Here is a 16,312-nt window from a genome sequence, read left to right as displayed (position 1 = left end):
GTGCTTCGGTTTTAAAATTGTTATTATAGTTGTGCTCATGCTTCGCTTTGCCTTCGGTTTCTTCCGTACATTTTTTCCGTACAATATTTTCCGGCTGCCTTGTCGTCCTTCGCTGTCGCTGACCCTTGCCACCAAATGCCGCCGCAACCGCTACTGTGTTTGTTGCCTCATTTTATTTAATTTATTTGCCTTGCTTCGTGTTGCTTTCCACAATTTTCGTTCGAGTTTGCATTGAATTATCTGTATCTGCGCCCCTTTTTGGATTTTAAATATATCAAAGCGCACAAACATACATACACCTTTGCCCTCCGCATACTTTATTGGTAATTTTTCATGTGTGTGCACCACCAGAGCACGACATAACGGCTATAAAGCATTCACAACAACAACTGCTACAAGAATATACTAAAAATTGCTCTGCCATTCCACTTTAGCGTTTGCCAGTTAGCAGTCCGCTCACGCCCTACCCCCTTTTGTTACATTTCCTTTCTTCGTACTTCTTCCGTTGCTTACCGTTTTCCGTATTTTTCTTATTTTCTGTTTCCTTGAAGGTTCAGTTTGCCGATGACTTTGACGAGTTGTCTTATTTCTCAGCACACCTTAGCTCATTTCCGCCCTTCACATGTTTATTACTTTCTTATTCTCATGTACAGAAGGAAATACTTATACACATACATATGTATATACATATGTATGTACATACTTTTAGGACAATTTTATAAAAAAAAACACCATTCAATTTTACATTTCCACTCCCATTTAACCAGCATTGATTGAGCTCGAAATTCTCTGGGGGAGAATCTGCTTGCGGCGGCATGATACAGCAGGGCTTTGAAGCTTAGCTGACATACCGGTGTATTAAGTGATTATTTCATGAGAGTTTTTCATACCTAACTGTTTCTATTTACTTTTCATTATTTTAGCGGTAATCAATCTCTGATTTTCGGGAATCTATCAATTGCACTCACAGCGTTGCTCTACAGCAAGAATGTCAGAAGAAGAAGCTTAACCTACATATACAAGGTCTGTCGCAAAAGAAACAGGACTGTTAAAAAAACAACAAAAAGTTTATATTTTTCAAAAGTTATATTTTTTTATTTAAAGTAGTTTCCTTGTGCTTCGATACAGCGTTTAGCCCGGTCAATTAGCATTTTAGATGAGTGTTTAAGGTCATTTTTCGGAATGCTCTTGAGAATATCGGTTGTCGGCTTTTGGATAGCTGAAATGTCCTGAAACCAGTATCCTTTCATGGGCAAATGAAGCTTTCCAAATCGGTAAAAATCACAGGGTGCCAGATGAGGTGAGTAGGGTGAGTGATAAATGGTTAATATGGAGTTTTTTGTCAAAAAATCAGTGACAGGCGTCGACCGATGACACGGCGCATTATTGTGTAACAGGCGCCAGGACCCTGCCTCACGGTATTGTGGTCGAATGTGTGACAAAAGACGCTTCATAACACCAAGGTAAAACACAGCATTAATCGTTTGGCCAGGTGGGACGAACTCTTGGTGTACAATATCCTCGGAATCGTAAAAACAAATCAGCATTGTCTTTATTTTTGACTTCCAAAGACGACTTTTTTTCGGTGACTCACGACCTTCTTGGAATCGCTTAAACCACTCATCCACATTACTACGGGATAGGCACTGATCACCATAAACTTTTTTCATCATTTGAAATGTTTCAGTAAACGTTTTCCCAAGTTTAAAACAATATTTAATATTTGCTCTTTGTCCAAAATGCATTTTACGACCGATGACCAAAAGCTGTTGTCACTTTTTGATCGGTAACATCGATTGTAGTTATCCAGTTGTCGTAAAATTTTTTCTCAACAAGAGATCAAACTTTTTATTTCATATACCCACCAATAGGTGGCGCCACCAGAAACAGTTATGTTTAAAGAGTTCTGTTTCTTTTGCGACAGACCTTGGCACAAAATTAAGAACGAGTTCATAGATGGGCGTAATCGGACCACTGCCTCGCTCACAGAACGTCATTAACCGAAACCGTAACATAATTAAACACTATATTAAGATATAAAAGTCTAATTTGGCACAGCGAAAGATAGTAGTAGTTCCACTTTCTCCAGTTTGGAAAAAGGAGCGAAGCAAATGGGTCTGGCAAGACGACATATATCCTGCCATTAAACAAACAGTAATCGCATTTGCAACTTCTCTTCTGTGTCACTGTTGACAGTCATAACATCAAAGTCGTAGATAATTTCGATTATCTTGGAACCACACAAATAACAACGTCAGCCTCGAAATCCAACGCAAAGTAACCCTTGCAACAGATGCTACTTCGGACTGAATAGGCCATTGAGAAGTGAAGACTTCTCTCGATGAACAAAGAGCAAACTCTATAAGTCACCCATCATTCCCGTCCTGCTATATGGTGCAGAGGCTTGGACGATGACAACATCTGTTCGGTACATAACCTACCTTGATGAAAATGGACGAAATCGGACTACAACCACGACCACTTCCCATATAACTCAATTTTAAATACCTTTCATACGTACTATCTCACAAAAATTGTGAATATTTTAAGGACCTCCACGTTTCCATGAAGTAAAAAATGCTTTATAATCAGTAAATTTATTCAGTTCATTGCCAACAGGGATGTCACTTGGACAGCATAAAACTCTGGTTGGTTTTGGTCATAAAATACCAATATAACCAAAAAGCTCCCCATAATTTCGCTACCACAATTTTTGACGCTCTAATATTAGTTTCAGCTATCCCTTCCGGTTTCCCGAAAGCATGACTGCTGAGATGTTTAAACCTGAGTTAATATTTTATCATAAGCTGGACGAATAAGAAAAAATGCTTGCCAATTTACATCCGATACCATATCACTTGCTTTGCAATTTCCAGCGATTCCGCTGTAGACAGACATTCTAATGAGCCTGATAATGAAGTACCTTGATGCTATTGATGGTGAAAATAAACATTCATTGACTAACTTTGAGCGCACAGTGAGCGAGCTTAACGATAGTATTGCCGATGTTGCCAATGCACAAAGAACTATAAATCTTTTGAAGAACCTTTCTCTAGAAAATTCGTAACGCCGACTAATCAGATGTCATCGTCCACGTCTCTGCAGGATGGGAATGATGAGTGACTTGTAGAATTTATTCTTTGTTCCTTGAAAGAGGACTTCACTTCTCAATTGACTACTCAGTCCGAAGTAGCACCAGTCGGCAAAAATAGTTCAGCGTTGGATTTCGAGGCTGTCGTTGTTGTTGGTGTTAATGCTACGACCTCGAAGTAATATTGTCAACAGTGATATGGGAGCCAAGTAGCGAATGTAACGACGATTTGTGTGATTACAGGAGGTATTTCTTCTTGTCCTCGTTCACTACCAGAACCATTTTCTTCGCTTCCTTATCCAGTATGGAGAAAGCGGTTGTCATGGCCAATGATGTCAATATTATGGGTGTACGCCAGCAGGTTTACACTCTTGTAGAAGATTTTACCTCCTCTATTCAGATCTGCAGTTCGAATTATTTTCTCCAGTAGTAGATTGAACAAGTCCAACGATGGGGGCTCGCCTTGTGTGAAACTTCGTTTGGTTACATCGGTATTTTCTTCCGTCGAGCCGATATGTTGAAGAACTCAGCTTTCATGCGGATTGTGTCTAGATGTTCATCCACCGGGGTGAATGCTAGGACCCGGCTACAAAGTTCCCAAATCACGCGCAATCCTGGGGAGGGTTCACTCGGCTTCTCACTTCGGCAGAGGATACTTGGTCTAAGACCGAAAGCCTTGAGCTGCTTGAGTCTTATATAAAAAAAATTCTCATCACTCCTGAGTGATTAGCGCTCAGAGAACTTTTCTCACGTGACCTTCTACACATGGCTCCAACCGCATCATTTGACCTCTTACCAACATACCAACCTAAAAACTTTTTATAAAATCAGCTAATTAATTACTACTAATATTAAAGTATCTTGAAGCGGGCTATCCTCACTGCAATTGGTTCCTTAGGTTAATAATCTTAGATTCTTATTTTTATGCATCCTTACGCTCCTGAATCGCATTCTCTTGACTCTCCGTTCCTAGAATCTCGTTGTCAAAATACAAAAATGTTTATAAATAAATTTCGTTTTTTTATTAATTATTTTTAAATTCATTATCTCCTTTACTGTTCGTCCTGCATCGTTTTGTTGTTGCACCTGTTTTGTGATGAAATAAATTAAAAGTTTCATCGTGTGGCAACATAAATTCATACTCATTAATTTAACTTTTTTATGGGTTTGTTTACGCCAACTGTTTCGCAAATGATATAAGTATATTATATTATATATATTACATACATACAAATACATATGTATGCAACTCGTGTGTCATTTCTGCTTGCGCTCCGATGATCGCATTTAATTTGTTTGTGCAGTACGCACAACAACAACAAGATTAGAGGTAATAACGCTCCAGAACAATTACTCTACTTAAATTCGAATAACTGTATAATCGGCATTGAGTGATTACTTGACACGTTCAAACTGTTGCTGATGAACCCCTCATAGGCCTCAACGGAATATTCGTTCGTTGACTTTCGAGCACTTTTGTGTCTCGAAAGGCCTTAGCTGCCTCATAACAAGTACTCATTTATGCATATTACCTGTATGAATGAATGTAGCTATCTCTACAACAACTTTCATTCCCCTTCCAGCGATTGTGTGTTGTTACATTTTTCAGTTGCCGATTTGTGGTTCCTTAATGTTGTTTTTGTGTTCGAGCTGCCAGTATAATTGCCTGCTGTTCGCCCTTGACGTTGATGAATGCAGTGCGATTTGTCGTTTCAGTGGCCGATCAGTTGATCGGCTGTTTTGCTTCGTTTGCCTGCATTTTCGCCGTTTTGTCGGGTTACTTGTCGCACCGACTGTTTGTGCGGCCCTTTAGCCAATTCTAGTAGCATTTATGTAGATATGTAAGTATGTTTAATGCTATGCATTTTTGTTTTTTTTTTTTCATTATTGAGCTAAAGTATCGCTTAGTCGCCTTCTTTTGCTAAGAATTTATGAAATTTACTGTTTATTTAGCGCCACACAGTCACTCGTTTTGGGTGAAATTCCGCCTCGTGGATTATTTCTAGATTTAGTTCACTCCATATGCGGCAATTTCGCTTGTTTACTTTTCCGTTTAGATTAAAATGGGCCTCATCAGAGATATACACGCAATTTATCAAATTATTGTCATCTTCGGTCATTTCAAGAATTTTTTGGCAAAATTCCAGGCCAATCGGAATATTCCTGGATCGACGATACAACACTTGCGATAGTTTCGTGAATATGCCATACGAATCTGAATGCTTAGTTTTCTTGCGATACTTCTAGTTTCGACAAACATGTTTAATTTCATACTGGTCCGTCTACTCAGGAGAGTGTCGTCGAAATCCCGTCTGAATTCCTTTTGGATGGGAATGACGGACTGCAAAGCATGGTACCCACTATCCAAACCCTCTTTTCGTGCATTCTTTTAACTGGTTCCAACGCAAAGCACACCAGTTCTTTCAGCAATATCCTACAAAAGAAGCTTTCTCAGAAAGTAAATGTGGTAGTCGAAAATATGTTGAAGTTTTTAGCCCGAGTACAGATAAAGAGAAGTGGTAGGTGGAGACATTCAAAACAACTATCCTCGAGCTTTTGAAGGTAATGGATCCTGAAGAAAGTGGTAACTATTGGATATCTTCATCTGTTTGGATTCAATATCAGCAAATTAAAGTCCAAAGTAGCTCACTCGAGTATTCCTCTAATGACAAGAGGGGCCTTTGTATTTTTACTTCCTCTGTGATTTGTATACAATAGTAGTAATTGGAGATAAATGATCGTGCTTCTGGTTAGCACTCTATTCCCTCTGATTCTAAATAAAATTTTATTCTTTAAACTTTATGGTATACAAATATATCTAATGGTTTCTTGATACAAGCTCTGCTCAGAGTAAAATTTCTTCAATTGCAGTATTTATGTATATTCTCCGGCATCGCAGCTTACATCACATTATTATCATTCTGCAGTGTTTTTTTGTGTTGTATACAGATGTAGGTTAGGTTAGGTTAGATGGCTGGTCGATGATCGCACCTGGACTAGTATATGTAGTCCTTTGTAAAGCCATAGAAAATAAGAACTCCTGTGCTCGGCACAAGCAATAATAGAATACAAGAGGATACAGGAGGGTCGGTCCCATTCTACCAATAGTGATTCTAGGGTGCCTTTCCTTGCTAGCTCATCAGCTTTGCAAATACCTACGATTCCGCTATGACCCGACACCCATACCAGTCTTATCACAAATACACTTGATGCTATTTGTAGCGAGGTTAGGCAGTCCTCGATCAACCCTGAACGCACTGTAAATGAGTTCAAGGCTAGTATCGTCGCTCTGCTTTCTGAGTGAATGGTCACTTCTCTAAAGCAGACCGCATTCCGAAGCAGCAAATCTACTACTACATACCTTCATGGTTGAAACCTCAGCTTAGAAGACATTGCAAGAATCAGGAAGTCTGAAACTGGAGTTGATAGATTGCTCCCGACAGTAAACCCCGCCACCAACCTTCCCCTAAGCTTTGACCCATCCGTAAAGCAGCTCACTGCTCCTCTCCTCCAACGGTTTCTTCCCACTAATAGCTCCCTCGGCGGTAGATGGGCATAGAAGGAGCCGCCAGAGTTCGGTTTGGCGAACCCATGATCTATATGATGGAGTCAAAGTATGTGAGGATATCCGAGTGTTAAGATACGCGTTCTTTTAAGAACCCAGATTCTCTGAGTTTAATAGCCTTCCGGCGATGTCCACAGGCATTATGTTCAAAATTACAGAGATGTAAGAGATAAGTAGATATAAAGATGAAAACATATCAGTTTTTATGTAGATGAGTAGACACCTCAAGCCTAATTGAATTCTATAAGCCTGCTTATTCAAATTTCATTTGCAGGGTATATGTAATATTACAAGTAAGAACCCCTTTCGGTCGAGCAGGTGGTACATTTTTTATAAAATCTTCTCGCCATCATTTTGTTAGCTCACAAGAGACGATCTTTTTCTACCTCCTAATCCATTCCGGATTAAACCAAAATCGGCTAGATTAAATACAGATTATGTGGACGCAAACACTGTAGCGCAAGGTATTTAAACTCATGCTGCTATGTGTGTGTTTTCTGATGCAGAATCACGTTTTTACCGAAATAATCTATTTTAATGCGCTGTTTGATTCAAATCACGCGCCGAACTCAACAACTCACCACACACAGGTCACTGCCCTTTACCACACGTCGATGAGCGCCACATTAAGGACTTCACAGCCGAAAATAAGTCGACAAATTTAATCAGGGCTAAAATTATTAATTTTTTTCCTGCGAATTGCTTTGATTTGTGCGCAATTTGTTGTTGTTTTTCGAAGCCTCCGGCCTTGCGAGGTGGACATCATCGAGCTCAACTGCCTGAGCTGCTAATACCTATAGGTTAGGACTGTTTGCGTTTGCTGTATTCATTATTGTTGTTGTATTCGTTGTAAATGTTGTTGTAATCACATCTTGTTGTTTTTGCAATCGCTTTTGCTGTCATTTTGAGAATCTGGTCGCTTGACTGAGGATGAATGGGTGATTCAATCATCGACGAATTTTCAGTTTTTGATTTTCAGCCGTGCGACTGTGTGTGTGTATGCCATTTGTCCGTTGCGCCCAAGTGACGAGCCGTTTAACTGGATTTTTTTCCATTGCTCTTCCATTTACTTATTACTCTCGTTGTTGTTGTTATTCCCGCTGATTTCACTTGTATCTGCTGCGTTTTATGCTCATATGACATTAAAAATTGTAGGTTTTTTCAATTATTTTCTTCCGCAGTGCCGTCACAGCGAGCACCGCTGCCTTAGCACGGCAGAGCTCGGCTTGCAGCGCGAACTGTTTGTCGTGTGTATCTTGTAGATACTTTGTTTTACTTTTGTTGACCTACGCTGCTGCTGTTGTTGTACTTACTGTCCCTTACTTACTTACTTACTGTTGTTGTTGTTCATATTACCGTCTTTGTTGTTGTTGTTGCCACTGTTATTTGGCTTGTTGTCACTTGTTTTGTTCGCGCCGTGATGAATGTGTGCGCGCGTATGCCCGCTCGAGTTTGCACTCAGCAAATGTGTACATTATAAACATGTATGTATGTATGTTTGTATACGTATATGGATGTCTGTATGTATGTATGCATGTATGTATCTTCGTTAAAGATGTGTATTCAGTCAAATTGCCGCACGCCAGTCCGTCAGTCAGTCGCTTAGTTATTCAGCCAGTAACGCCAACAACAACAACAACATGCGCTTAAAAACAACAACAATTACAACAATAGTAATAGCCAGCGGCCAGCTATAGCTATCGCAACAAGCCAAAGCGTTCATACAGGCGTCTGTGCCTGCTTGTATGTGCCGCATATGTCGCTAGACTTATGTACACGTGTGTGTGTGTGCGTATGTATGTATGTGCATATATGAGATATGTATCTAAATACAATATTTCATGCGAATGGCCGAGTTGGTGGTTGGATAGCTGCTGTTTTAAGTTATTGTTGTTGCTGGCTCTTTGCGATAGTCCACAGTTGCTTGTTGTTGTTGTTGCTTGCTTTTTGTATTTTATTGTAGCTCCAGCTTTTTCTTGTTGTACACAATGCTGACGTTCTTCTTGTTGCCTTTTTGTATTGTTTGACAGACGTGCGCTGACGCTGACAGCGCTGCCGCCAAACAAGCGCACACACATGTATACATATACATATATACATATATGAATGTATCTGAGAGATACTTGCACGTTCGCTAAACTCGTCGCATGCGATATATTTTCAGTTTTAATGTGAAAAACGGCGGCTTTCGGCGAGTTCAATTTCTATACCACTTTGTGTATACCGAGTAAATATGTTTTGTAGGCATGTAAATATGTACATATGAATGTATGACTCTGTGTTAGCCTTACCTACCGATTTCCGTGTGAATCCCTGCATTTTTGCGCCGCTACACCTCAGTTGTAGTGGCATTGTTGTTGGAGCGCGCATATGCATACATACTGTACATATGTATGTGTTCGTGTGTACCGTTAATGTTGACGAATATGCATAGCAGCGCTATTGCCAGCCACCATTAGCGCTAACGCCAACTCCTACCAGAGAATGTGGCAGAAGCAGCCAACCAACGAACGAACCATCAATCCATCCGTACGAACGTCCGTCCGTTCGTCCATCCATTGCATGCGAGCAACGCAGCTGGTGGCAGTGCTGATGACTTTGTTGGTATTAAGGCGACATTGTATTCATTCGCATTGTACTCCACATTGTGTACACAATCCGACGTGCGAGCACGCACACACACACACACATACACACACCTGCATATGCCGAAGTATAGAAAGAATATCCATATATAGCCCAGTCGTATTTGCTCATTGTACAGTAATCGATAAACTTAATGAGCTCACTCGCATTCGGCGTCGCACCAAATCACTCACTTCACTCACATTCAAACATAATTGCATACATATGTATATATCTACATATGTATGTATTTCGTGTGACCCCACCAACGCTCTGGCGTATGCTCGTTCCTCTGTTGGCGTTTGTTGGCAGTTCGTTATTGCACGAATGTGAAATGAAATTAATTTCTATAACTAAACAAGAATAACGGACTGCGTTTAGACTGACTAAACGACTGCCTAAATGCATACATACATATCTATATACTAACAGTTTTCTAGATACATACATACCTACTTACAGTGACGAGCAATACTGTAACACCCCACAGTGATCCATTCTAAAATGACGTCGAAAACAAAAATAAAGAAGGATTTTAATGATTTAATTTTTGTTTTCAATTAATTGTAGCCTTAGCTTTATTAAAGTAACTAATCATGGTAATTTAATAACAATTCAATATGTTTAAAAGTAATAACGTAAACAAAGCTCAATGTTACAGTTTTGCACTCGATGTAATGTTAAAACATAATAATCAAAAAGTTAATATTTGGTCCAAAAACCCTTAGCTTTTTTTAAAGCGTTCAACCGGTTGGGCATACTTTTTGTATATTTCGATACAAAATCGGGGGGTATTGCATTCCAAACTTCTTGAGTCCGCTCCCACAACTCATTTACCCCCTTGGAAGGATTAGGGTACTTCGCCAGCTGCGCCTTGACATGACTCCACAAATTATCGATTGGATTCATATCCGGTGATTGAGGGGGCCATGTAAGGGTCGAAAATTTTTGACGTTTTATCCAATCTTGTACAAGGCGAGCCGTGTGCTTCGGGTCATTGCCTTGCTGAGAGATAACTTTTTCAGCAGCAAGACCCAAATTTTCGATGACTATCGGCAAATTTTGTTGTAAAATGGTCAGATACTGCTCCTTACGCATGATTCCATTAATGCGTACCAGACGACCTATACCGTTTTTGGTGATACACCCCCAAACCATGATTGACCCGCCACCATGTTTTACAGTTTGGGAAACATGGTTTGGTTTAATCGTGTTTGGGTCTCGTGTATAGTACCAGGAACGTCCATCAGACTGATAACGATTTATTTTTATCTCATCAGACCATATTACCTTTAAAATAAAAAAATTAAGTGAATATTTTTAAAAATTAAAAATTTTTTGTTTTAAACTTACCATATCCCAATCTTCTTCAGTCCAATGCTCGTGTGTTGCAATAAAATCGTGCCGCAGCTGCACATGTCTTTTTGTCAACATCGGTTTTTTTTTCTTTTCAGATGCTTTGAGTCCAATTTTTTTTAAGGAACGGCGCGCTGTCCACTCACTTGCTTCGATATTTAGCACTTTAAGAGCTGCCGCGGGTGTTACCGCATTGTTCGAAGTGACCAATTGGGCGAGATGGCGGCATTGTCGGTCGTTAATTTTTCTGGGCCGACCACCTTTTTTCTTGGACGAGGTTTTAAAATATTTTTGTTTTAACCTGTGCACTGTCATATGGCTAACTTTACATTCTGTTGCTATTTTACGCACAGATTGCTCCTCCTTTATTAATTTTAAAATTTTCTGCGTATTTTCTGGCTGCATGGTCACATTTGCTACTTGACAACTCAATTATCACTTAACAACTAAAAAATTCCTGCCTGCTTATCGCAGTTGCAAAAAATAATGGTAATAAAAGATCACATGACACGCGTGCATAACTGTAACATTTTAGTTATTCTTAATTTTCGCTGTTCACAGTAATTTATTGTTGTTTTATGTTAGCACTTTTACTGTAGAGGTAAAATATGATGTCCATATACAACATTTCAAACAAAAAAAATTGAGTTTTAACTCTAACTGGTGAAATATACTTAGTTGAAATAAAAGCGCCTTTAACGTGTTACAGTATTGCTCGTCACTGTAGGTACTTACTGAGTAAGTGCTAATACCGCTTTACATGCTCATTAGTATTCAATACTCTAAAGCTATCAGTGCTATTTTCGATATCGTTGCACTTACATACAAAAAAAAAAAAAACAATTGTAAATATAACTAGTCAATTGAAAAGTCCCCGGTTTACTCTGTTAAAACATATTTTTTTGACAAAAGTTGATGTTTTACAAAGATTCCAACTTTTCGATACCATTTTTGTAGTAAGACTTGTGCTTTGCGTCAAAATAGGCCTCAGCTCCGGCGATCACCTTTTCATTCGACAAAAATTTCTTCCCAGCGAGCATTCTTTTGAGATCTGAGAACAGGAAATAATCGCTGTGGGAAAGATCTGGAGAGTACGGTGGATGCGGAAACAATTCGAATCCATCGCTTTCGCACACTTGTGACACAATACATTGTCTTAGTGAAACAACACTTTCCTTTTCTTCACATGCGGTCGGTTTTCGGTGATTTCGTCCTTCAAACAATCCAAAAACGCTGTGTAAGTCCTTGTTTATGGTCCTTTCTTTTTCAAGGTAGTCAATAAAAATGATGCAGTCCACTCGGATGACTGTCGATTGAACTTCAGACTTAAATGATATAGCCATGTTTCATCCACTCTCACATATCGACGCAAAACCACGGGTTTATTACGCTTAAACATCTCCAAATACTGCTTCGAATCTTCAATTCGTCCTTATTCTTGGTCAAAAGTGAGCTCGCGTGACACCCACAGAGCTTTTTCGTAACCAAATTTTTGTGAATGTACACTTTCAGTTGATATTTTTGATATTTTCGTCGGTAACAAGCTCTTTTAGTGGTGAAATCCGTTCAGAGCAGTGTCCGGGAACTCCTCATCAAGTCAAGTTTTTTCTTCAGCTGTATTCTTCCTTTCAAATAGCAATCTTCATATACTATTTCCATTAACAAAGTCGATTCACTCAAAATGATATACGAGTAATTCACAAACTAATGATCCGACAGCTGTCAAATTTATACACGCACCTTCTGAAGATTTATAAATGCGTTCTTGCTCAACTCGTCCCGATGAAGCTGATTTTTTTTCAAAAAGGGTACCGTAAACAGGTCTCTTTGGACATGCTTGATGGAGAGCATTATAACTGCTGAAGAGACATGTGTTTATGAGTTTGACATGCAAACAAGTCAAAAGTCATCGGAATGGATGGTGAGCAAGATTTGGCTCCGTGTGATTTTTTCTGGTTCCCCAAACTGAAATTGTTCGCTGAGTGAGCTGAAGAAGAATTAAATATTTGCGTTTTATTTACAGTTTCCGGTTAGTTTTTGTCAAAAATATCTCAAAAACACTGGAACAAATTTTAGCTCAAAACCGATTTTAGACCAATAATCCCTTGGGCAAAGTCATTTAGAATGACTTCCAATACATTTTAATAAATACACAAATCACTCTGAGCCTAGTTTGGTCCAATAGTATCAATCATCTTTGGAATATTTGAAATAATATATGGGAACTATTCTCTCTTGGCTCAATTGCTGCAAGCAACGCACAATATACAAGGTCTGTGGCAAAAGAAACAGGACTGTTAAAAAAACAACAAATTAATATTTTTCAAAAGTTATATTTTTTATTCAAAGTAGATTCGTTGTGCATTTCAGATGAGTGTTTAAGGTCATTTTTCGAAATGCTCTTGAGAATATCGGTCGTCGCCTTTTGGATAACTGAAATGTCCTGAAACCAGTGTCCTTTCATGGGCAAATGGAGTTTTCCAAATATTTAAATATCACAGGGTGCCAGATCAGGTGAGTAGGGTGAGTGATTAATGGTCAATATGGAGTTTTTTGTCAAAAAATCAGTGACAAGCGTCGACCGATGACACGGCGCATTATCGTGCAACAGGCGCCAGGACCCTGCCACTCCACACACACCTTCCGTAGACCCAATTTATCTATCAAAATGCGATGAATGGAGTCTTTGGTGATATTTAATTCCGTTTCCATGTAACGCAAAGAAAATTTCGGCTCATTCTTAATAACTTCCTGTACATTTTCGATATTGTTTTGGGTAATCACTGATTTTGGCCGGCCCGACTTCTGATCGTCATAGAGGTCCTCACGACTTTCTTGGAATCGCTTACACCACTCATGCACATTACTACGGGATAGGCACTGATCACCATAAACTTTTTTCATCATTTAAAATGTTTCAGTAAACGTTTTCCCAAGTTTAAAACAAAATTTAATATTTGGTCTTTGTTCAAAATTTATTTTACGACCGATGACCAAAAGCTGCTGTCACTTTTTGATCGATAACCTCGATTGTAGTTATCCAATTGTCTTAATATTTTTACCAAATGTGAACAAGTGATCAAACTTTTTATTTTATATACCCACCAATAGGTGGCGCCACCAGAAACAGTTATATTTAAAAAGTTCTGTTTCTTTTGCGATAGACCTTGTATATAAACGGGTGTATTTCTCACAAAGTCGAAGTCTATTGACCGGGACCCTAGCAGTTAATAACAAGTTTGACGAAGCAACTAATCAATAGACTAGTTCTTGTCCACTGCCTGTAAATATAATAACAAAGATTTCAAACAGATGTGGTTGCCACATTTTAAAATACTCTCATACCTTCAAATTCATTCGAATTGTACGACGAGTTTTAATAAGGTGGAGATGTGCTCTTCCCAAGGTCTTCAAAAATTGGTTTTTCCACTTTACTACAAATATTTTTATCAAATAAATATTTCGAAACATTTTTATAACGCAGTGTCGGAAATTTATTGTTAAACCTAGCAGCAACACTTTGTGCTCTGCCGCCCACTAAATTATACATGCATAAAGCTTTCTCACGCTAATCGCTCCTGGCGTTTAGAATTTTTTTACATGGAAAAACCTTTAACGTTTAAAAATTTGTTTTCCTCGTTTCATTCAAAGCCACTGGATTTGAGTTGCCAAAGCCGACTAGGCGTCGGGGGTGTGTGCACAGAGCTGCAGGCGAATCGAGCTGTTGGTAATGACGCCAGTGACTTGCAATCTCCGCACACTGTGTACACATGCACTCACCTCACTTAGGGAGACTGGTTGGCTGGGCTCTCCCGATTCCAATTCCACTTAGTGTGTAATGCATTTGGAATTGAATGCAACAACTAACATGAAAAAAAGTATATTTTATAAATATTTTACTATACTCACGTATGAGTGCCACTGAGTAGTGCCCAGAGAGAGACAGAGAGGGAGCGAATGCATTACATATGAGTGTGCAATGTGGGTGGTTGAGGGGTGAGACTGGTGATCGTAACGCATGTCGGTAGAAATGTAAAGAATTGTGTTGGCTATCAGATTTATTGATGCTGCCAAGTATTATGGTATACCAAGAAAAATGTAAGACTACAACAGCAACAAACATTGTAGAGGACGAGTAAGAATTGTACAAGTGAACGAATGAAATATAAGTTTGTGTTTGTATATACATACATTTCACTGAGTAACAACAACAAAACGAAGCGACAGACGTGTACCTTAGTATGTTTATGCGGTGTTGCACCGATTCGTAAGTAAAGCAAGCAGAAAAAATTTATTTTTCTTCGAAAGGCAGTTAATGTGAAGTGTGCGTCAATATACATATTGTTACAAAAAGTAGTTTTAAGTTGTATTTGTATTACTATATGCATCCCTGATTATGAACAATAGCTGTAGGTATATGGAATAGCATTTGTCTTGTTGTAGACATCTGGCGCCACACTGTCTGCTCGTCTAGTTAAACAATTGCTGAGTCTGGCGCCGCGACTGTCTGCTTGCGTCTGGCGCCGTATAGCCGTATGTTCTGGTAATTTCCAGACGCGATATTCTAGAAGGACACGTCGGCATCAGCGAGAAGTGCGTGGCTATAGCCGTATGTTCTAGTAATTTCCAGACGCGATATTCTAGAAGGACACGTCGGCATCAGCGAGAAGTGCGTGGCTATATAAGCCGTGGCAGCGCCAACGTAATCAATCAGTGCTAAGAGTAAACTGTTATAGTGTAGACGAGTTGTGAAATAAAGAGTTGTTGAATTAAATTAAACAGTGTTGATTTTATTTGTCAATCCAGAGATACGAACCTAACAAAGTAAACTAGCAAGAGTAAATTCGTAACAATTGGTGTCAGAAGTGGGATTGTCAAATAATCCAAATTCAAGATGGTTAAATTCGGAGAATTGAGAATTCAGCAATTAAAAAAGGAACTGGAGGAGCGTAATTTGCCGATAAGTGGGCAAAAGGCGGATCTGCAGGCACGATTACGTGAAGCAATGGAAGCGGATGGAATTAATGTGGACGAGTTCGAATTTGTTGGGCCAGAAACTTCTACAAAGGTAGAAGAAAAAGTAGAAGAACAACGAACATCATCAAGTGTGGACATGAACTTGCTGTTAGTGGCTATTAAGCAAATAGAAAATCGTCTGGCACAGCAAATAGCTGAAAATACAGAAAATGCAGTGCAAACAGAAAATCGTCTGGCACAGCAAATAGCTGAAAATACAGAAAATGCAGTGCAAACAGAAAATCGTCTGGCACAGCAAATGACGCAAATAGCTGAAAATACATCACAGTTAGAGTCTCGCCTTACACAACAAATGACTGAAAATAATACGCAGTTAGAAAATCGTTTGGTACAACAGATTACGGAAAATACTACACAACTACAAAAACAAGTGCAAGAGAAATTTTCAAAATTTGAAGACGAATTAAGCACTTTAAAAAATGACGAAGAAAATTTGAAATCAGAAGTTCTTCATTTGAGTAATCGGATGCGAGAACTGCAACTGCATGGCCCTGCACCATCAACAAATAATCCAAGATTGAAGGCACCCACATTCGATGGAAGTATTCCATTTCAAATTTTCAAACTTCAGTTTGAAAAGACAGCATTGGCCAATAACTGGAATGCAGCGGACAAAGTGGCGTCCTTGTTTGTATCAT

The 16,312-nt window shown here is 39.1% G+C and overlaps 1 protein-coding gene and 1 long non-coding RNA gene across 6 annotated transcripts in view; one reads left to right on the top strand and one right to left on the bottom strand.

Moving 5' to 3' along the window:
- LOC105224658 (uncharacterized) overlaps positions 1-16,312 on the top strand; it is a 193,805-nt gene that overhangs the window by 82,195 nt on the left and 95,298 nt on the right. The window lies entirely within an intron of this gene.
- Positions 13,434-14,644, bottom strand: LOC125777883 (uncharacterized). The gene is made up of 2 exons (XR_007422442.1): positions 13,983-14,644; positions 13,434-13,918 (listed from the first exon to the last, which is right to left on the bottom strand). It is a non-coding gene; the product is annotated as an uncharacterized LOC125777883 (long non-coding RNA).

The sequence above is a fragment of the Bactrocera dorsalis genome, chromosome 3, assembly GCF_023373825.1.
Source record: "Bactrocera dorsalis isolate Fly_Bdor chromosome 3, ASM2337382v1, whole genome shotgun sequence".
Taxonomy (NCBI): Eukaryota; Metazoa; Arthropoda; class Insecta; order Diptera; family Tephritidae; genus Bactrocera; species Bactrocera dorsalis.
This window is presented reverse-complemented; position numbering and strand designations above follow the sequence as displayed.